The sequence below is a fragment of the Lepidochelys kempii genome, chromosome 1, assembly GCF_965140285.1.
Source record: "Lepidochelys kempii isolate rLepKem1 chromosome 1, rLepKem1.hap1, whole genome shotgun sequence".
Lineage (NCBI taxonomy): Eukaryota > Metazoa > Chordata > Testudines > Cheloniidae > Lepidochelys > Lepidochelys kempii.
Window position 1 is genome coordinate 318,647,758 of NC_136380.1, and position 24,583 is coordinate 318,672,340.

The following is a 24,583-nucleotide window of genomic DNA, read 5'->3' on the forward strand; positions in this document are numbered from 1 at the left end:
GATTCTATAAGGAGTCTAGTTATAGGCTGCTGAGCTCATTTTGGGCTGACAGTGCACCAGCACTGGGGCTCCCCTACTACAAGCTGAATCCACCTAAGAGCTGAAATCACTGAGTGTTGTGTTAAGTAGTGGGGGAGCCTGAAGATATATTGTGGAGCAGTTTGCGGGATGGCTGGAGTGCCTTGCGGACTGGCTGGTGAAGCAGTTTGACGCGGAGCAGTTTGTGGATGGCAGGAGCTGCTTGTGGGCCGTAGAGCTGAGCGAAGGAGTTCATGGGGCGGCTGGCAGAGCGGACCGCAGCTAAGTGAAGGAGTTCGTGGGGCGGCTGGCGGAGCGGAGCACAGCTGTGCGAAGGAGTTCGTGGGGCGGCTGGCGGAGCGGAGCGCTGCTATGGAGCTATGGGGCGGTCAGCTTCAGATCATGTAAGGTGCCTCTTACCCCCGTCCCATTTCCACCCAGGTTGGGAGGTAAAGCTCTGCAGATAAACTTTCGAACTCTGGGGCACCCCTGACCAGGGCCAGAGACTTTTGGAGCATTGGACTTTTGGGACTTTGGGTGATTTGGGGTTGCTGGACTCAAGAACCAAAGGGAAAAGGGCATGCCCCAATTTGCTTGGGGTGGGTTTTTTTGCTCATGGGTTGTGTTATGAATCCTGTTGGTGGTGTTTCCCCAACATAATGCCACATTGTTTCTCTCTGTTATTAAAAGGCTTTTGCTACACTCAGACTATGTGCTTGTGAGAGGGGAAGTATTGCCTCTTGGAGGCGCCCAGCAGGGGTGGTATATATTTGTCCCAGGTCACTGGGTGGGGGCTCGAGCCGGTTTGCATTGTGTTATTGGAATGGATCCCCTAGATATTGAACCCGGCCCATGTTGCTGCCAACTCTGACGGGCAGAAGGGTTACACTTGTGCCAAAGCTATAAAAGGGGGTGGAATAGAAAAAAGGAGGCTGCCAGTCATGAGAGAACCTCTAGTTACCACCTGAGCTGGAATTAACATGGACTGTATCAGGTGAAAGGATTGGACCCAGACTAGGAAGGAGTCTAGTCTGTGAAAGAAGCATATTGGAACATCTCTGAGGGTGAGATGTTTTCTGTATCAGTTTCTTAATATATTAGGCTTTTTGCTTTATTTTGCTTGGTAACTTAATTTGTTCTGTCTATTATTATTTGAAACCACTTAAATCCTACTTTTTATACTTCATAAAATCACTTCTGTTTATTAATGAACCCAGATTAAGTGATTAATACCTCAGGGAGCAAACAGCTGTTCATATATCTCTCTATCAGTGTTATAGAGGGCGGACAATTTATGAGTTTACCCTGTATAAGCTTTGTACAGAGTAAAACGGATTTATTTGGGGTTGGGATCCCACTGGGAGCTGGGTGCTGGAGATAGGTGACCTGCTGAGCAGTTTTTGGTTAAAGTCTGCAGCTTTGGGGGCATGGTCCAGACCTGGGTGTGTTGCAGCAGTCTGGTGTGTCTGGCTCAACAAAACAGGGTTCTGGAGTCCAAAGCTGGCAGGGAAAATTGGCTCCAAGGTAATTCCAGCACGTCAGGTGACAGTCCCAAAGTGGTCTCTGTGACTGAACCCGTCACAAGGGAAATATTAGCTGTCTCTTTTAAGGCTGCTTAAATTAACCCTTTGCCCCACCATCTTTCCCCTGCATGTGGCACTCCAAACTCTTTTCTGGCTGTTATTCTCCTCATAGTGGACATTTGTGCTTAAGAAAAAAACAAGCCAACCATTTTTACAGTGTTCTATGGTTTATATATTTCTTTAATTGCATGTGTGTTTGCAATAATTTGAACTACATACTCTTGGTAGCTCCAAGTTTCATTGTAATTTATGTATTGATGTGTGGTAAAGTCATATTTGTAAATCCTTTATTGTTTAATAGGACTCTGAACTGATTAAAATTGCATTTCTATAGAATCTGCATTCAGTGTGCCAAATTCACTGCTGTTGTGAGAGAATATAAGTGACTTTATCACCATATTTATTTCTTTTTTAGGTGACAGTTTCTTTACCGAAATACACAGTTAATATAAAAGTTTCATAAAGCAATACAAAGGTTGTAGAAGAACAGAACTATTCACTGGACTCCAATATTCTCTGTAAAACGATGATGAGGAAAAAGCACCATTTGAAAGGAAAATTATTGTCATAATTGGAATAAAGTAATGTTAAAAAGTGAACTATCATAGACTGAATACCAATAGTTCTTTATCACCCTCTCCTTTGAATGTTGTCTCTTCTTTCTTTTATTAAAAATGCAACCCAATGATATACTTTTGCACATAATGGCATCTTTTCCTCCCATTCACTCTGCCATGCAGATGGTCTTGTAAAGGTGATAGCAAAATATTTTTTTTTCTAATGTAGATGCAGATGTTTCTAAAACCTAGGTTGCAATGCTAGCTCTGTCACGAAGTTCCTGGGTGACCTTGGGCAAGTAAAAATGTTCAGAATGGCGTGCCTAATTTTAATAATTTAAATCCATATTTAGGCATCTGGTGGGCACCTGGAACTTTCACATGCGAGACGCAGGTACTCAGCAGTCTGAAAACCAGGAAAAGTTACTTTGTAAGGGCTCAATCATGCAAACTGGCCTGTGAATAATTTTGCTCACGTGAGTACTCCCACTGAAGTCAATGGGACTACTCACTTGAGTAAAGTTACTCATGGTCATAAACATTCCCAAGATAAGGTCTTTTGGGGATGTAATTATATCCTGGTGTGTGGATAAATTTAGTAATATTTGTAAAGCTCTCAGATACTATGGTAATAGGAGATAGATAGCTATCCCCAGAGCAGAATCTGAAGGCAAATAGCTGCAAGATCCATGGCTCTTCTGCAAACATATCATAATAAAATAAATACACAAGCAAACTGTGGATGCAAAAAGTAACACAGCATAATTCCAACAAGCTTTTCTGGAGCACCTCTTCAACTGACTTCAGTGGGAAATTTAGTTGAATGCAGACTGAGGGGCATAAGATTTGGCCAATATATAATAAATAAATAAATAGCCTTTTAATTATGGATGATGCTGTCCCAAGGGAACCTCATGAATGCCTTCCCAGAGACAAATTAAAAACATAACTTACACTAAACAAACATACTTGATTAATTTCAGGACTAGAAACAATGTCTGCAAACCCTGCACCTGGTAATGTGAATATCTTCAATCTTGTCCTGAAACAGGGCCATCAATGTGTTTTGCTTTCTTGTATAACAAGGGGGAAAGAACTCCACCTTTGGGGCCTTGTCAAAATATACTCTATTCCTAGGCTTGGCAAAATTTATTTTTTTATATAATTTTGATAAATAATATCTGTTTATTTTTAAGCATGTTTTCCATTTGTATCAATTTAAATGTTCACAGCTGGTATGATGGGGCTGTCAAACAATGGGTGTGTGTGTGTGTCAGACAATAATTACTTAATGAGAGTAAACAATGAGTTTCAAAAATTAAAATGTATAACCATTACAACACAAATTGTAGTTTCACATGTCAACAGATACAAAGCTAATAACCTTAAAGCAATCTCAAATGGGTTCTCAAGCAGCATTTTTCTTACTTGGCTTATTTGTAAATTTGATTATTATTGTATATGGAAATATTTTTTTCTTGGTTTGTGTAAGTCAAAATCAATGTTTACCAACATTTTCCCAATAAAAATCAAATGCTTCCAAGCCTATCTATTCCCCATCCTCACCAATAATACATTACACTTGTTTCGAACTTTCAGTTCATAGAACTTACTTCTCATTTCTGTCCTATCAGCAAGTTTGTCTAGGTTCTGTTTATCTCTCTATCTAAGGTATCCCATTTCTGTAGTAGCTGGGCAACCTACATAATTCTAAATATGCTAGGCCAGAACCCTAGCTGATGCAAACTGGCATTACAGCATTGAAACCAGTGCAGCTATTCCAATTTAACAAGGATCCCTCTTTCTCTCCACCTGGTAAGATTTTTGTTTTTGTTCTGTGTTGTAGGAAAGCCAAGTCAAAAAAGAACGTTTTATAATTTGTTCTGCAGGAGGTGAGACTCATGGTCATCCCCATCTGTCGTGTAAGTGAATTCAGTGGCTGTGGGCTGGCTGTCAATTAAATGATGTCCGCCATTTTCTCAAGTCTCAATCTCATGGTTAATATTCCCATTTATCCTGAAATCGGTCCCAGCTGTGGATACACACAGACTCTTTTGTAGCTGGGATCATTCCATGAGGGGTTATAAACATTAGGATCTAGTCCTTGAATTTGATTTGATTTTACGGGGAATCTAAGTTTCTGTATGGATGGACAACTATATTTTGAACCAGATGAAGTTTTTTTTAGTAGCTGGCTGTTTAATTATTTGAAACCATGTATCTGATATAGGCAAGCCTGGAGCTCACAAATGCTTGCGTCACTGTTGGTGGAAGTGGATGGGATTAAGAACTACAGCAATTTAGATTTCCAAATGCAGAAGGACCATGAGGCTGTGACTTATCTTACAAGACACCCTGTATTGGAAGTGATGTTACATTCCTGGCAAGATCTTTGAAGTGCTTCCTTCTCCCCTTTTACACCCATCTGATCTCTCCCAGGTTACAGTGTGATAGCTGGAAGATGAGGGTGTTCAGATTTAGAGGTGAGTATTACTGAAACAATATATTGTCTAAGGCAGGACATCAGCATTCCATGTCAATAATATCAAATCATATGGTTTCATTGACTTCCATGGGACTTAAGCATGTGTTTAAGTTAAGTGTGTGCCTCAGTGCTCTGCTGAACTGGGGCATCTTCAGTGTATATTACAAAATATCAAAGGACTAATATGGATTAATGTGGGACTGAACTTCTTATTTTCTCACAGTTTTACAGTTTTCTTCTCTACTTGCTCACGTTCTGTGGTTTTACTCAGGAAATTCCAAAATTGACTACAATGGGTCAAGACTTTATGATTTAGCACATATATCATACATTTCTTATTTTATATAAATTCATGATACATCTTTCTGCATCTACTATAATTCAACACTGACACAGCTGAATATTGTATCTAGAGACTTGTCACTTAACAGATTTTTTCACTGCACATAGAACTATATCAAATGCACAGTCTACATAGAGGGCCAGATTTTTAAAGGTATTTAGGCACCTAACTCCCATTGATTTCAGAGGCTAGAGCAGATGAACACAGAAATCCTATTCCTAATATTGCAAGTGAATTACCAAAGAGATATAGGGTTTCCTCTGCCTTACATCATTGTATAGAGCAAGCAAACAGTTTTCAACTCAAGTGAAGCAGATTGTGGAGTTCTGTTTCTTTTCTTTTTTTTCTTTTTGCCATTGCATATCCATAACTAGTTATAGACTCTGACTCTATAAGGTCTTCTCTCTAGTCTTGCTTTACTTTGGAGAGCTGCTATGTTTTGTTCTCTTTTGTGCTAGGATTATATGTCCTTTTTCAAATAACCATTTACATATTTCACAAATGTCTGCTGCATAATGGATGGATGCTTTTTTCCCCTGTGCCTGTTCAGGGCTGAAATAATTTCTCCTTGCTTTCTTTATCATCCAATTCCAATGTCTATTGAATTTCAGTAAAGTCATAATAGCCTTGTGGTTCCTGCAAAAGTACAACATGTTCAACACAATTTTTTCCTCTATAAATCTTTCTGCCACCATTGTGGTCCTGCTATTTGGGTACCATACATGGAAAATATTGCCAACAGATTATAAATGGTCAATGGGCAGGAGTAAAAAGTTGAATAATAGAGGCCTCACTATAGGGCCTGTAAATAACTTGGTAAAATGAACAAAGGGATTGATTTCAGTGGGACTTAGGTGCCTAGGCAGTTTTAAAAATTCCATTAGGTACCTATCTGCATCTTTAGGCACTTAAATGCCTTTTAAAATCTGACCTTAAGACTCATGTTTCCCAGAGCACACAATGTATCCTTCTTTCTTGGCCCAACCAAGCTGACATCAAAGGTTCCCATTCTCCCACCTCACACAACAAAGGTAACTGATAAGAATGGTGCACTCCTAGAGGTTCACAACTCCAATGAGCTTCCAGAATTCCTTAGGGGAGAAGGCATGTAGTGAAGGCATGTAGATGCTTTGCCCTCAGTGTGAGCGTTCTTGCCATACACCTCGAGGTTCCCTACATGATATTGAACTTGTTGGTTTTAGTTCTGTGTAGCCTGATTTTGAGACAAGAACCCCATTACCCTCAGCTCATTGATCAGGATCAACTGGAAATCAATATAAATATTATTAATCATTAAAAAGGATGAAGCAACACCAAAAACCTCCCTTTTGTAATGTTGAAAATGCAAAAGATGCCAGCATCTTTCTAATACATTCCCAAATCCACAGGGAATACAGAATGATGATTAAAGCAATAACATAATAAAATAAAATAAAATGAGTATACAAATTGCACTAGGTATTTAATGTTTTCTTGGAGAAGAACATTCTCAATATGTCCATTTTAGTTTGGTTGTACTGATTCTGATGAAATTGAAAAGATGGCATTCATAGAAATAGTGGTGGAAATCACAGCTCCACAAACTAGATCATTTTTAAAGGGGATTCGTCTTGCCAAGTAGATATTTCAATGCTCTCATCTGGGTCTGCAGATGAGTGCAGCAGCTAGGTTTTCCTGAAATCAACCCAAATGATACCATTTAGACAGTTAATTGTCTCCAAGTTGGACTGGGCATATGTCACCAATTATTGCTTGGTGGTGCAGGGTGACCTGACCACCAAGGGGGTGGGCAGGAAGGGAAGGAAGCCAAAGAGAATCTAGTAGTACTTAGAAAGAATCATAGAATATCAGAGTTGGAAGGGAACTCTGGAGGTCATCTAGTCCAACCCCCTGCCCGGAGCAGGACCAATCCCCAACTAAATCATCCCAGCCAGGGCTTTCTCAAGCCTGACCTTAAAAACTTCTAAGGAAGGGGATTCCACCACCTCCCTAGGTAACACATTCCAGTGTTTCACCACCCTCCTAGTGAAAAAAGTTTTTCCTAATATCCTACCTAAATCTCCCACACTGCAACTTGAGACCATTACTCCTTGTCCTGTCATCTGCTATCACTGAGAATAGTCTAGATCCATCCTCTTTGGATCCACCTTTCAGGTAGTTAAAAGCAAATCCCTCCTCATTTTTCTCTTCCGCAGACTAAACAATCCCAGTTCCCTCAGCCTCTCCTCATAAGTCATGTGTTCCAGTCCCCTAATCATTTTTGTTGCCCTCTGCTGGACTCTTTCCAATTTTTCCACATTCTTCTTGTAGTGTGGGGCCCAAAACTGGACACAGTATTCCAGACGAGGCCTCACCAATGTCGAAGAGAGGGGAATGATCACGTCCCTCGATCTGCTGGCAATGCCCCTACTTATACATCCCAAAATGCCATTGGCCTTGTTGGCAACAAGGGCACACTGTTGACTCATGAGCTTCTCGTTCACTGTCACCCCTAGGTCCTTCTCTGCAGAACTGCTGCCGAGCCATTCGGTCCCTAGTCTGTAGCGGTACATTGGATTCTTCCGTCCTAAGTGCAGGACTCTGCACTTGTCCTTGTTGAACCTCATCAGATTTCTTTTGGCCCAATCCTTCAATTTGTCTAGGTCCCTCTATATCCTATCCCTACCCTCCAGCGTATCTACCACTCCTCCCAGTTTAGTGTCATCCGCAAACTTGCTGAGGGTGCAATCAACACCATCCTCCAGATCATTTATGAAGATATTGAACAAAACCGGCCCCAGAACCGACCCTTGGGGCACTCCGCTAGATACCGGCTGCCAACTAGACATGGAGCCGTTGATCACTACCCGTTGAGCCCGACAATCTAGCCAACTTTCTACCCACCTTATAGTACATCCATCCAGCCCATACTTCTTTAACTTGCTGACAAGAATACTGTGGGAAACTGTATCAAAAGCTTTGCTAAAGTCAAGGAATAACACGTCCACTGCTTTCCCTTCATCTATAGAACCAGTTATCTCGTCATAGAAGGCAATTAGGTTAGTAGGGCATGACTTTCCCTTGGTGAATCCATGCTGACTGTTCCTGATCACTTTCCTCTCAGGAACAGTGACATATATCAGTATTTAGTTTACCTACACCAAAGTCATCAGTCCTATTTCCCCATAAGTTCTGTTACCTTTCACACAATTCCAAATTTTCCTAGGAAGGCAGGTCCCAGTTAGTGCCCAACTCTCATCACTCTTTTCCTTCTCCTCTTGCCTTTTTCTGGAACTATTTTCTCCCTTGGCACTCTGTCACAATCCGAGTCTTCTTGGATGCTGCCTCTGCTCCTCCTCCTTTCTATTCTTTCTTTTTTCTCTTTTTTATGGTGAAGCAGGCTTGACTGAATAGTCTATAGCCACCAACTACTATAATTCCTCAGTTTTTAGCAGTTTATATTCTCACACTTTGCCTTCTGTCTTTCAGGTAAAGTACAGCACCTTTTTAATAATGCCCTGTTTCCCTGATGTTTTTACTAAATAAGATCATGTAATTTTTGTTACCTTAAGACATTTGAATTCCTCAGATGTTTGAACTCCCCTTTCTTTATCAAAGCATTTACACACCCATAAAAGGTGACGATTTGTTTATTCCACCTTACGGAGGGTGTATAGTCCATCTCTTGTGTCTCTGTATTCAAAAAAGATGTTTGTTTAAGACACAATGGTCAATAGTCCTATAAACAAAAGCACTTTATTAGTTCTATCCAGGCCCTAAAGTATGTAGTCATCTTTATCTAACGCACAATTCAAAAAATCGTCTTCCTCTTTTTTCATAAATTCAATTTTTTTGGGCCACTCCTCATTTAAATTTTTCTGTGCAAGGCTTTTGAATTCCTGTTTACTCAGAATTCAGAGTAACAGCCGTGTTAGTCTGTATTCTCAAAAAGAAAAGGAATACTTGTGGCACCTTAGAGACTAACCAATTTATTAGAGCATAAGCATAAGCTGTAGCTCACGAAAGCTTATGCTCTAATAAATTGGTTAGTCTCTAAGGTGCCACAAGTACTCCTTTTCTGTTTACTCAGAAGTATTTCTGTGTCATTCCTTCCATTTCTTATAGCTGCTTTTAGCTGCTTTGTCCACCATTTCATTCCCAGTTTTTCCAATATGTACTAAGATCAAAACGAATGCTACATGTATCCCCATCTGTACTATAGTGTTAGATATATAATTTCATTGATTAGATCACTTCTACATACTGAGACACCCATTTTTTATCGCCATAAAGTCTGAGATTGAATCCAAAAAAATGAGAGCTGCTGCTGGGTTTACATCCCAGATCAATTTAATGCTAGCTCTATTGCTACTAGTTCATCGCTCATGATAGCTACAAAACTGGAGATTCTTTTAGCTATACCAATTCTGAATGTTGGTATACAATATGCTGTCCTTAGTCTTCCTGCTTTTTTCTTTTTTGTACCGATCTGTATATATTTGACAAAACCAACTCTATTTTTCATCTATATACTAACACACTTCATTTTAAATACCCACTGTCTCTTTTTCACTCTTAAATTTATAAAATCAATCTCAATCTACATTTGGACACACAATTTTCCATCCATAACTAACGTACCCAGGACTAAAAGTCTCCTCCTTTCTGTAATGGGGTCAAGCTTATATAGGCACCAGATCCCTCTGACTCCAAGAAGCCACTGTGTAGTTACCTACTTTTTAATTTTTTTTCTTCTTCCCTCCCCGACTCCCACCCATGGGACAGTTCACCCTGTCATAGTATGACACTACAGGTGCAAAATTACAGGCTGCTAAATATTTTCTCTCAATCTTACATAAGACATGTATGTCCTTGGGTCAGATATTTTTATATTTTAGATAGAAACTGGTTTCAACCACCCCGGTTTTTGTCATCTCAACATCATTAATAAGCAGGATTTGAATTTTAAAAAGGACTTTGTACAAGTAGTTTACAATGATAGAACAGTTAGATAATTTTTGTGGGCCAAATTGTGTACTAGGACTTTGCAACTGAGTGAAGTTTTGTCTGAAGATCTATCTAAATATGACTCTATTAGTATATCATTGTTTTTATTTATTATTATTCCAGGGACTCAAGCAAGACAGAGGTCCAGCCTCTTCACAGGTTTCTTCATTTCTTCTTGACCTGTGCATAATCTTTCCTAGACAATCAAGTTTACTTGTCCCATATTTTCAGGATTTGGAATTTTAATGTAATTTCCCTTCCCATTCCACAGGGGGGAAATCCTGTATCTTGATTTACATAAATTAGACTCTTCATTTAAATCTAATTTACACATGAAGCCATAACACAATTGTTTTATCACATAGATACGTCTGAATGTCTTGTTTGTAAACATGCCGAGGAATAAAAATGCATACTAGTGAATTCTACACAGAGTAAGAAAAATGGAACAAAAGATTAAAAGGTTTTAAATCCTGATAGCCCATCTGTATACAACTCCAAAGCCAGCAAAGCAACTGGTTTAGCCAAGGCAGAATTGATGCTACTGAAATAATGAATTTTATAGCTTGGCCTTGGTTTTCTAAAACAGACATGCTATGAAGTGGCGTAATGCACTAAGATGAACTAAAGTTCATCATTTCACCAATCTTTTACTAACCCTTCATGTATACAAAGACTGTATTAACCATACTTAACAAAAACGTGAAATCCTCATGTCACAGATTTGACTTTGACAAGACAGAAGAAAGAAAGCATATAATCATGGTGGCAAAAGAAGGGCCTTGAGGTATGATTTTAGTAAAGAGAGGAATAATGACACAACAACTCTTCAGTCATTAAGGCTTTGGGAAGGCTTCTCTTGGAATATTGTGTACAGTTTTGGTCATCTAGTTTTGAAAGATATATTTGGGTGTCAAAGCACAGAGGAAAACAATGAGGGCAACCCATGTTGTGGGATGACCATCATATGAAGAAAGGGTCAAATCATTAAGTGTGTTTCATTTGGAATAAAAGAAACTAAAGAGTGACATGATGGAAGATAAGAATATTTACTGAAAAAGTTTTCTACATTTGTCTCATCCTGACCATTTTACACTCTGAGATAAATGTCAACTTATTATTTTATTTTTTTCATAAAAATTCTTGTATGTGCATAGATACCACACAGACAGTAGTGCACTAGACATGATGATGAGATACATGGTCAAGTGTTCAGCCTATTATATAGTAAACCCACAATGTTTTGTGCATTACTTTTTTCAGCTCCAGAAGGCCTGATTCCCACAATGCTGCAAACTCATGGTATTAATTCAGCAAAGATCCAGCAGTATATGTGTGGAAGTTTGTTTCGTTGTCACTAGTCACTGGGAGCCACTAAACTATTCTCATTCTATCTACCAGCCTGAAGGCTGATATTGAAGGGTCTAGGATGTTGTCAGATGACAGCTGCAATTGAGTTTGGTTGCCAGTCCCACCTTTATAGGAAACGTGTTTGGATGTAGGTTAGTAGTTGACAAGGTCATTGGTGTCTTATTATTCTTGAGAACCAGTGTGATTATTGCATACTTCAAAAGACTGATTGATTGCCTTTGCTAAAGCAAACATTAATTATCATGGTGAGGAGGGCCTAGCTGCTCTTGGCTTGCTTTCATCTACAAAGAAAAGCAGATGGTTTGCACATCCCTCAAAGCTTCCATGCCTTCTTTTTTGTGTGAAGAGGCCACAGTTCATAAGTTCGTTCCTTTGGACTTGAAAAGTCTGGTTTTTATTTGTTCTATCTTTTTAGTGAACTGAATGAGATGACAACTTTGGCAGTCAGAGATTACTGGATCTGAGTTTTGATGAAGATAGCTTTGGTTGAGAGTAGCCAGTTTGCACTTTGGAACAATTAAAATAGGTGTGAAGGCATGTAGTGCTTGGACAGCTTGGTGAGCCAGTACAATAATCTAAGATCCTTAGTTACTGATGCTTCAGTACCAAAAAGAACCCTCTTTTCTCATTATCATCACTATTTACAACCTCTGGTATCATTTTTTGCATATGCTCTTAGACTTGATATTTATACCCTTCCTTTGAGGACCTAGTGGTGAGAGACAATGGAGCAGCCTTGCCTCTAGAATGCTGAATGAGTCCGGGGTTCTTCAATGCCCAAGATGCATGGCAGATAACAATAGAGCTGAAGGGTCAAACCTCCACATGGTGGTTTGCCCTATTATAGCGCCTGAGCACTACCATGAATATTCATTCTAATCGCCAGCCTTCCATGTTTAAATCTAAGTATTATATAATAATATTGGGGTGCACTTTTCCTATAGGTTAACAAATTAATACATATTAAGGCCATTTAAGTCATTATCATATATGTCACCTAATGGTCAAGCAAGTTTGTGGTTCGACATCTGCTGACTATTCTATCCTAAAATATCCAAGCCCAGTATCACTTCAGTTTTGCTGTGGCCGCCTGATTTTATTAGATTCCAACTCCAGCTATTCAGCAAGGTATCCCTAGCTCCCCAAAAGCAAAGGGTAACTGTCAGGCCATTTATTCCACGGGTCACAGGCCTACTATGCTTAACTATACTTAACTTGTTTAAGCTAATGTCTTACAGGATACAGGCCAATAGGTTCCTTGCATTATTGCTGAATATAATAAAAGGCTAAGCTAGCTCTATGAGCTACATATGTAAAACATATATATTTATTTGTCTTTCCCACTGGAAGAGTGGGGAATTTGGCAGCGGGGCAGAACTACCTTTTAAAAGAGACAGATATGGGATGCTGAGTTGGGACACCTCTTCATGTTCCATCATATGATGCTACTTTTCCACCTAGTGGTGGTCCTTGTGGGAGCCCCAGAAACAGCTCCTCATGCTGCACTTGTGTTAGGCTGGAGAAGGGGGATCTATGGGACAAGATACTGGGCTTGGATACTGAGCTTTCCAAAAGCCAAGAGGGATGCTTTCCTGCTGCTTTCAGCAGAAGGCACCCTTTCCCCCTCTTCACTTTAATTCTATGGCCCTTTACTGGGTGGACTAACTCAGATTTGCTCACATTGATATGAGTTCTCTGAACTGGCTGAAATAAAGGGGCTGTTCCTTTAGCAGAGGGAATAGGGATCTGTGCATTTTGAACCATAGATTCTCATTTTAGTGCCACATGTATATATTGACAGATAACTGTGATACCTATATGGACTAAGAACATTAATTGGTTTATCTTCCTATCCCTCTTCTCCAATCAGTCATGCTTGGCCTTTTCGAGTGTCATGTCCATCTCATTTAGAGGGCATTCTCTTGAGATCAGAAGTTAAAATCAGAGGCCATGTTGGAGTTATCAAGTCAGACAACAACAGATCAGAAAAGATGGAAAGAAGAAATTCAGATACATTCATCATTGCATCCATTTTACTTTAATACATTATAGCTTTGAAAGTTTTAAATCTTCATTCCATATCCCTGTTGGCTGTTTCCTGATTGTATTCTCTTGGCTTCCTAGCTGCTTTCTATCTCTGACCCACAAAGGTAGCTCCAACCTCTTTGCAGTCATACCCAATGAAACTCTTCACACCACTAGTTTATCTTCTACTTGGGCCTTGGCATAGTGGTCCATGCTTTTAGGTGGTGGCTAGCATGCCCATCAGCTTTAACAAGATCTGTGATTGCCTGTAGATCAAAGTCACACTTGTTGGCAGCCATTAACACCTTGCAAAATAACAATACGGAGAAACCACATGGACACAATGGAGTCCCAAATAACTATGTTTACTCAATAGACCAAACATTCCAGGTAGCTACATATATGCTATTGCTATGACTGGTTTCCCACTTCTAACAGAGAATATAATGAGGGCCACTAAAGAGTTCAAAAAGAAAAGGAGTACTTGTGGCGTCTTAGAGACTAACAAATTTATTTGAGCATAAGCTTTCGTGAGCTACAGCTCACTTCATCGGCTGCATGAAGTTTTTCCACTGCATGTATCCGATGAAGTGAGCTGTAGCTCACGAAAGCTTATGCTCAAATAAATTTGTTAGTCTCTAAGGTGCCACAAGTACTCCTTTTCTTTTTGCGGATACAGACTAACACGGCTGCTACTCTGAAACCTGTAAAGGGTTCAAACAGCTTAAGGAATACTGCACTATTCCTATAAGTTACAGAATAGGAGCAGGAGTAAGTGATCTTATTCTGAATAATACCTTATTTTTTAATAGCTTCATACTTTCATATACCTGAAGATGTTTAAATATCTAAAGCAGTAGTTCTCAAACTTTTGTACTGGTGACCCCTTTCACATAGCAAACCTCTGAGTGTGACCCCCCCCCCCCTTATAAATTAAAAACACATTAACACCATTATAAATGCTGGAGGAAAAGCGGGGTTTGGGGTGGAGGCTGACAGCATGCAACTCCCCAAGTAATAATCTCATGACCCCTTGTGGGGTTCTGACCCCCAGTTTGAGAACCCCCTGATCTAAAAAAAGCATTGGACTACCTTGGTATTTAGTTTGATCCTAGCCAAAGGGAGAACTATGGAAAGAAGTTAAGAGGTGTTGAACAGAAGGTCAAACTAGATGATCTAATGATCCCCTCTGGCCTTAAAATCTATGAATCTATCAGTATATGAAAGAAGCATAGTATGAAGGAGGGTTAGGAGAAAGAACTGAACACAAACACAGCACTTAAGTGTCCACAATAAGAATCTGAGTTAGTTTCCTAGCATCTGAGATCATTTGAATTTTAAAAAGTTATCTTGAACTTTGACAGACTCAGCTTTTGGCTGTCTAATTTTAGAGAGCTAGGTCAGAGATTCTGAGCACTTACAATTCCAACCTGAACTCACTGAGAAGCAGCACAGAAAACTCAGAGACCACTTTGGGAAATGTGGCCTTAATCTCATTTCCATATCCAACCAACACTCCCAAGTGATTGAGGAAGGAATAAAAGGGAAGCCTACAGATTGTGAAGTACAGTGGTACTAGATGGGCAGCCGATCTGATTTTTACTGAAGAAGCCCATGCTGTTTATAAATTTTTTAAAGAGAAACTAAAAATGCAATTATAGACAATACATGACCAAATTATGACTTCAGAATACATTATATTTCTCACAGAGCATAATTATAGTCATGCTGTTTGTTCACCTATGTTCAAGGTTGTAGCAGCACTTATATTATAAACCTCATTTTAAAGAGTTTATACCTTGGCAGTAAGAAATTTGCTCTGAGTTGAAAATTGAGACACCCAAGAGCATGTTATTTTACACACTGTCTCCATTCTTAAGCAACAGGAGTATGCAACTAAAAAGAGAACAGAAGTTTAATGGGGATAGAGATATTTTGGGAGTAAGTGAAAACTAGCTTACTCCTGATCCTTTGCTCACCTTCAAATGATACAACTACAGAATAGAAAGTATGTTGCAAATGTTGGGGGGCAGAGGGCATGCTCTGTGCCTGCTTTCTCTGTATGTGAATGTACCCGATGCAAATAGACCTTCTTCCTCTCCCTTTGCCTCCTCAAAAAATCAATATAACTTTTCTCTTTTTTTAGAAATAGCAAATGTTTAAGCTTGAAAAATGACTCTGTGCATTTAGGTAAAGACTATCATTAACTTTGATGGGCTTGGGATCAGGCCTTTACTCCTTCTTATGCCTGTTTACTCCCAAGCTGATGGTAAAGTAAATTGAGCTCATCTTTGACATCCATTCTTTCTTTTTCCTCTTCTTTCCCATTGAATTTTTATCAGCTTAAGTTCCAGTACTTTGCTTTAGTTTACTTTTTAGTATTTGTCCTTGGACATCATTAGTCCCTTAGCAGCTTCCAAAACTGCTCTAGACATAGATTCATATTTATACTTGAATAGGTGGACAAAGGCCTTCTTTTCAGTATTAATACTTCATCACTAGTTAGAAATATACAAATAAAATATGATTAATTGATACACCCATTTAACTGAAAGACTAGAGACTTTAGGGGACCTTTAAAATAAAGCTAATTGACCTGACCAAAAAATTGGAAAAATATCTTGTGACAAAGTTTTGGTTTTGAAGGGTTTGGAAGGAACCTTTTTTTCATTTTGGTTGAATTTTTCCATAATATATAGTAATGACATATATATTTCAGAAGATCAATGCCAAAGTATTAACTGGTTATTTTATGAGAGCATTTGTTTCTTCTTCTATATTTTTTTTACTTGCTGTGAATCACAGGCACCAGCTTCCAATTTTCCTGGAGAGTGCTCAACCCTCGCTCAGTCCCAGGCTCAGCCCCCACCCTACCCCACCTCTTCCCATCCCTGCTCTGCCCCCACCCCACTTCCTCCTCCACGTGCACCCCATCCCTGCTCTTCCTCCTCCCTCCCAGAACCTCCAGGAGGCACAGGGTGGCGGAGGGGGGAGGGGAGTTGATCGGCAGGGCCGCCAGCAGGCAGAAGGCACTGGGGGGGATGGAGCAGGCTGCGGGTGGGCGTTAAGCACCTGCTATTTTTTTCCCCTGAGTGCTCCAGCCCTGTTGAGTCAGCCCCTATGCTGTGAATGCCTTAAGCAGAGTTCACTTTCTTTATCTGAAGACTTCTGGCCTGGCCTGACCCATCAAAAGGGATTGTTTGACTTGATTTTTAATTCTTTATTTCTATTTCTCTCTCAGCCATAATTTAAACTTCATATTGTAGGCCCCAAATCTGAAAACACTTAAGAACATGCTTAATTCTATGCATATGAATAGTCTCATTGTGCATATAGTTAAGCACATGCCCAAGTCTTTGCAACATTTGGGCTTTGTTGCTGAACACTGGAATTTTTTGTATGGTCCTAAAAATACTGAGGCCTTTGTCATGTAGGCAATCTATTAGGTTTGTGAATGCTTCTTATGCTGGTGACCTATAGGAGGATACAACAAGGATTGGCTGTGAGAGATAGAAGGGAACAGTTACTGTAACTGACAACAAAATTGAACATCCAATGAGGTTTTATTAGGATTTCTTTTTCTAGGAGACAACCATCTGTGTGTGTGTGTGTGTGTGTATATATATATATATATATATAACTGTCTTTCAGATGTCATATTTAAATGTTTATATTTAAATGTTTTTCCTCTTTTAAATATGGTAATTTATCTAAGAATGCCAGGTGTTTTGCATAATTTCAACAATATTCAAAGGAGCCGGAAAAAAGTTCCAAGGATCTATTTTTGCTTTTGCTCTATATGTGGTTGTAAGCAATACACAACACTGTAGAAGAGAGGAGGAAAAAATGAGGATTGCAGATAGTGCAAAATTAGGTTTCTCTGAGCAGCATTTTTTTCTTTTTGTACAAATGAGGAAATCTGGACTATGTACATGTTCATTTCTTCCTTCTCTCTACTATTATAAGGCCCTGATACTGCAAACTGATACATGTGAGCAAACTTCTGCAGAGAGCTCTACTAAAGTCAATGGGGTGCCACATGGGGGAAGTAGTCAGCCCATGTACAGAAGTTTCCAGGAGTAGGGGCCTTAAAGCCACTCCCTAGTTAAGGCTTATATTAACTTTCCATTACAAACCCACTTTTGAAACACAACTCACTCCCTGCTCTCCCCAGAAGAAGCCAATCTTCTCGAAACTTTATATGTCCCCAACTCCCCCAGGGAAGAATTTTTTTTTTCAAGGACATTTGGAAGAAATCTGAAAAAAAAGTTTCAAAATTAGGGTGTAGTGATGTTTTTTCCTTTTATCGATTCTCTGAAAATGTTCTTTTTTTTTTTGTTGCCTTTGGCTCTTCATTCCTCTAAAATAAGTTGGCCTAAGAACTCCAAAATGTGCTTTATTTGGTTGCCATTTCTGAGGAGAAGTGTTTTTTGGTGTTTTGTATTTTGTTGTTGGGAGAGAGAGTAATAATAATGATATGACAAAGTTGAGTAATATAAACCTTACATTATAATAGGCAGCCAAGTGGTTAACTGGGGACTCATTATAGCAAGGATACAAACAGAACACAGAGGTAGGCTGAGAGGAAGGGGCCTTGAGGAGAAGTGCTTGTGCCTGCTAAGCCCAGACCAGGAAGCAAGGAGGAAATGGGAAGCAAATCATCTTGCTATACTTGATAAGTTTATGGATTGTTTCTTTGCCAGATTGTCTAGGAAGCCAGGAAAGAAAAATGCCTACCAAAGTAAAAACACTTCATAGCTACAGCTCTTCAACCTGCCATTTGAGTTCTGAAGCAGTCATGTATCCACACATTTTGAAGGTTTCATTTGCTCCGTCTCTGGTGGGGGAGACCACATATGAATAATTTTCTCCTTTATAGAGCTTGCCTCCAAGGAGTTAAAAGTTTAATAAGACTTAACATATAAAAGAATTTAGAGATACCCTTAGGAGACTATAAAGAGATGGGGCTTGATCTTCTCTCTATATGTCTACACAGCAAAGAAAACCCCCCAGCTGGCCCAGGCCAGCCAGCTTGGCCTCCCGGGGCTCAGGCTGTGGGGCTGTTCACTGCAGTGTAGCCTTCTGGTCTCAGGCTGGAGTCCATGCTCTGGGACCCTCTCGCCTCAGAGTGTCCTAGAGCCCAGCTCCAGCCTGAGCCTGGAGTCTACACAGCAATGAAACAGCCCCCCACACAGCCTGAGCTCTGCAAGCCCTAGTTAGCCCAGCAGCCTTTTGAAGCAGATGGTACACTTAACAGATTCTAAAATAGTGGGGACACAAGAACCAGGGCTGGCTCCAGGCACCAGCTTTCCAAGAATTAGAATGGGGTGGCACTCCGGGTCCCACAGCGGCAATTCGGCAGCAGCTCCTCTGCTTTTCCCTCTGCTGTGGCAATTTGGCGGCAACTCCGCCGCTGTTGTGGCGGCGGCAATTCGGTGGCAGCTGCTTGGGGTGGCAAAATGGCTAGAGCCGCCCCTGATACGAACAGAAGTTGAAGCCGACTTTGAAAGAACAGGAGCACTTGAGGCACTCGTGCTCACAACTAGAGCTGGGGGGAAAGAAAAAAACAAGGGATGAACAGTATATTTGCTGGAAAATGCAGTTTCACGTGGACCAAACTGGGCAGAGCGGGTGTTACAGTCTAAAGAGGACTTAGAAGCCATTAGCAGAACAGGAAGAGGAGGTTGGGATCTTATTATTACTATACCTCATAGCACTATGGTAGAGTACTCACCTGGGCTGGGAGGGATTTGGATTCACATCTCCAGATTCAGAGCAGGGATCTGAACATGGATCTTCCCTAGCCACTGGGCTATAAGGTATTCAAGTGTGAGGATCTCTCAATCTTTCCCACTGAAGCTGTTCCAGTCTGCATAAATAATTAAATAGTCAGTGTCAAGGTTCCTTCCCCACTCTGAACTCTAGGGTACAGATGTGGGGACCTGCATGAAAACCTCCTAAGCTTACTTTTACCAGCTTAGGTTAAAACTTCCCCAAGGTACAAATTAATTTTAGCCTTTGCCCTTGGATTTCCACTGCCACCACCAAACTTTATCTGGGTTCCTGAAAAAACGGAGTTTGGACATGTCTTTCCCCCCAAAATCCTCCCAACCTTGCACCCCACTTCCTGGGGAAGGTTTGGTAAAAATCCTCACCAATTTGCATAGTTGACCACAGACCCAAACCCTTGGATCTTAAGAACAATGAAAAAACATTCAGTTTCCTTACAGGAAGACTTTGAATAGAAGTAAAAAGAAAAGAGTCACCTCTGTAAAATCAGGATGGTGAATACCTTACAGAGTAATTAGATTAAAAACATAGAGAATCCCTCTAGGCAAAACCTTAAGTTACAAAAAAGACACACAGACAGGAATATTCATTCTATTCAGCACAGCTATTTTCTCAGCCATTTAAAGAAATCATAATCTAACACATAGATAGCTAGATTACTTCCTAAATTCTAAGACTCCATTCCTGTTCTGTCCCCGGAAAAAGCAGCATACAGACAGCCCCAGACCCTTTGTTTTTCTCCCTCTTCCCAGCTTTTGAAAGTATCTTGTCTCCCCATTGGTCATTTTGGTCAGGTGCCAGTGAGGTTACCTTTAGCTTCTTAACCCTATACAGATGAGAGGATTTTTCCTCTGGCCAGGAGGGATTTTAAAGGGGTTTACCCCTCCCTTTATATTTATGACAGTCAGTGGGCCAGAGAATGTGAGAATGACTCTACAGACGGGTATTCAGGTTCCAGACCCTATTTCAATGAATATTAAAATATTTTATACAGAGTAAAACAGTTTCAAAAGGAGAGATTCCCTACAACCAAGGCACTACCCTGCAATGTGGAAGACTCAAATTGAAGTCCCTGCTCTGAATCAAACAGAGAGAGGACTTGAACCTGGATATCCCACAGCTGGGTGAGAGCTGTAATTATGGGGCCTTAAGGGGGATCACATCCTCTACAAGTTTTGTGAATGGCATTACCGAACATTCTTTGCCTTTCATTAAAAAAAAGTGGTTGAAATGCCCCAAACTGGAATGTAATATTTTGTTTGGGGTCAAACAGAACATTTAGTTCATCACAAAAAAAAAAAAGAAATTCTGTGCATTTTTTGTTTGGTTGAGAACATTTAAAAATCATTTTGGGTCTATCCAAAATGGAATTTCATTTGGAGTTTTTGGTTCGATCAGCAAACTGAAAAATTAATCATTCACACAGCTCTGCTTACAAACCCTTACTTTAAGTGGGGAAATTTGCTGCAGGCCATAGAATTTTTTTTAAAATGTGCACAGTACAGCACCGCATTCCTTTAAGAGAACTGGTTTGAAGAGTCACATTTTATGGAGAGTCAGTTATGATCCTGTAGAGAGAGAAAATAAGAGTCTATTTTACTAACTTGTCAGAAGGTGAGTAACCCATGTATCAGTTATCCATTTAATGTGGCTCCGTCTGTTGTAGTTTTGTTGGAATTAATGAACATAATATTACTGCAGACCTGGTGCTTTTAAACCTTTCTGATGTTCAGTATCCAATAGCAAAAGCTATTAGTCATGCTTATATGTTTCTTTAATGGCAAAGTTACTTTAGTCAAACCTAGTTTATACATAAATAACCTATTATTTCTACTTGTAGAGCTAAAACTGGTCCAAATTATTCTGTCCATGCAGCATTATCCTACCCAAAATCCAATTCACTACTGAAATATACAGAGTAAAGGTCTCTGGATCCCCTGTGCTAATTCACATACACATTTCTTACTCTCTAGGGTTATGTTTTCAGTATACATTGGCCATTCATAACAAGGCTGCAGACATGCTGGTGCAAGTTATTCAGGCATTGCATAAAGACAGGTGCCTACGATAGGTGGAAATCAGATCTAACACAGTCCCAAAGCTGCTACCACTTCTGATCTCCTACCAGCACTATAGACTACTACTGCTCAGAAATTACTATAGGTCACAGTGAGTACCTAACCAGGGCAGCTAGAGGGACAGATCAACCACAGTGAAACACACCACATGCCCATTGTTCTGATATTCCACCTCCAAAGTCAGCCGTAACAAAGACAGCAGGAAGCTAGATACATTCATATGATAGATTTGCTGGCAAAGTAGCAGTATGCTCACTGCAGGAAAGCTGAGAATGAAATATGTGCATACATGTAGACTCCAATTTGGTGTCAGGGAGCTATGATCTCCATTTTTTTGCACTAAGTGTGTCAGGATATGGCCTTCAGAATGCCCTATGGCTCGGATTTTCAAAAAGGTGTAAAGGAGTTAGGCACCAAATTCCCTTAGGTTATTTTGAAAATCACAGCCTACAGTCCTACTGGCAAAGGCAATGGTTTGTGTGAGGGTGGTTTGGTTAGCTGCCAGCACCCAAATTTAAACTTTTTTCCTATGCCTCACATATGGAAAATATTGGTCAACTCTACCAGAGGCAACTCTCAATCCCAACCAGCACTAGTCCTCTCTTCTGATATTTATTATTATGATTTGTATTTTAGCATCTGCAACCCCTAGTCATGGGACAAGACCCCATCGCACTGGACACTATACAAACTCAGAACAAAAATACAGTCTTTGCCCCCCCGACAGAATTCATGATCTTATATCTGATTCCAACTTTTTTCTAAAAGCAGAATAAGACACGCTTCTAGTTCCCTGAATAACTGGACTAGTATGCAGTGGCACAATGCCTTGTTCTCAGTAAACATACCCCCCTAGGGCCTTAGCTACACTTGCAAGTTATACTGCAATAAAGCCACCCAGTGCGCTCTACCTCACGCCCCATCCACACTGGCAAGGCACATAGAGCGCTCTGACTTTGTGGCTGGAGCGCTCCTGGTACTCCACCTCGGCAAGAAGAATGTTTGTTGTACCCCTGCTGGAGTGCTGCGGCACCAGTGTGAACGAGGAATTACATTGCTGCAGTCTGATTGACTTCCAGAACCATCCCATAATCCCCTTAAATCAAGTGGCCTCTCTTCTCATTGTTGTGAAATCGGTGCAGGAATGCAGAAGTGCCCTTTCAAAGCTCCGTTTGTGAAGCTGGTGGCTTATCTGGTCCGAGAAAAAAACAAACAGTTACTGTTTGCTTTAGTGAGTGAGAGAGAGGCGGCGTGTGTGTGTGTGTGTGTGTGTGAACTTACAAGACAGCATGCTGACACACTCTCAGGACCCCAAAAACCCATTCTCTCCCCCCAATACACACAACACACTCCCTGTCACACTCCACCCCACCCCCTCACCATTTGAAAAGCACGTTGCAGCCATTTGAACGCTGGGATAGCTGCCCATAATGCACCACTCCCAATGCAGCTGCAAGTGCAGCAAATGTGGCCACACCAGTGCGCTTGCAGCTCTCAGTGTGGACAGTCTGGAATGCTTTCCCTAGTGCGCTCTCCAAAGGCTGGTTTAACTCAAAGCGTTCTACATCTGCAAGTGTAGCCAAGCCCTAAATCCTAGGGGATTTTGACAACTTAAGTCTGAAGGCATCAGCAAACAAAGGAGCCTCTAAATTAAAGTTAGCATTAATAATCTTGGAGACAATCATTGAATTAGAAAGACTCTGAGCATGGTATCTGCTCAAGGATTTTTTTTTTTTTTGAAAAGGAAGAAATACCTAGAAAATGGGAAGTTGCACAAAAATGTGAACCTCAAACTAACAATAATGTACAAATACTTTGATAAAATAGTTAAAGCTGTCACAAGAAAGCTCTAATTTACATCATATGTAATGTGCAATAATATAGTGCATATATTCAGTGCATATATATACAAACGGTAAATTATAAAATGTCAAGAGACAAAACTTACTAAGTCATCTAGTTTATTCTCCTGCCTTTCATTGTTCATTTCACTATACTTCAGTATATAATGCTTTATCTCATCTAGCTTTATTTTTTATATCAAAGTCAAAATTCATTGCTTATCATGTATTAAATATTTGTAATTTAGGAATAGTAGTGACAGTTAGGGGACACATTTTCTCCCTTATCTCTGAGAGGCAGGGTATGAGTATATAGCATTGATTTTAATGGGAATTACTTGTATCCTGTTAGGGAAAACAGGGTTCAAATATTGATATTCAGAATTACGTCCAAAGTAGATTTCTTACCACATCACAAATTCCCCATCCATACCTCTTAGCATAAATGTCTCACTTGACTTGGGGTAGATAAAGAACTAGAATAACAAAGATACTCTAAGTCAGAGATGACATACATTATCAAAACTGTATAGGAAAATTTGATCAGTGCTTGTCCCTGCTCTGTTTGATTCTAGTCAAAGCTTTTGGTCCTTTATCCTTACTGAAAACATCATGGGGTAGATTCTCAGCTGGGGTAAGCTATCATTGTTTCATTGGAGTCAATAGAGCTGCTACAGTTTCAGAGCAGCTGCACCTGTACTCCCCATCCAAGGTCTCTCAAGGGCACCCACTCTGGGCTTTTGGCTCCCAGACATTACCTTTGGTGGGTTGGGGATCTGCAACTCAACCACTCCTGCCTGGGCAGGCCTTTAAGGCTGCCCTGCCCGACACTGTGATATCCCCAAAGACTGCCTAAAAGGCAAGCATCTATGCTTTGCTCTCTGTTGAGAGGCTATGATCAGTGTATTGCTGGCTGTTATTAGTTATTATACATTCCTTTATAAGCTAGCACATTTATTCTTAAGGTGAAACCTTACAGAGAAAATCTATTAAAAACAATAAAAGAACCTACTTATATGCTAAAAAGCTTACCCCGGTCACCCACAACTCCAACCTCGGTTTCTGATAGGTGTCAGTCATTCAAAACCCATAACCAGGTTTTTCCCCAGGGTTACAAGTTCATAACTATCTCACATTCAGAATCACAACCCCAGCTGGGCCATTCAGCCATTTGTTTACATAGCTTGAGCGTTTGCTTTCCAGTCTCCAGGAAAAGGTGATCACTAGACAATGACCCATTCTTCAGAGGGTAGCTCCAAAAGACTGGAATTTTGCTTAAATAGAGGTGGGGGCTTTGCATTAACCTCTCCTTAAGTATTTCCCAGAGTGTTTTAAAGACACTAATTCTGCAGGAATGAATTGAGAGTAGAGCGTCAGGACCATTCAACCAATTGCCTGTGGAGAACTTGTGGGTTTTTCCCCCAAGGCTTGGCCCCCGAGAAGGCTCCAGGGAATATACATTACTTCATAACTTCTCTGGAGTTGATAATGGCATAGCAGATGCCT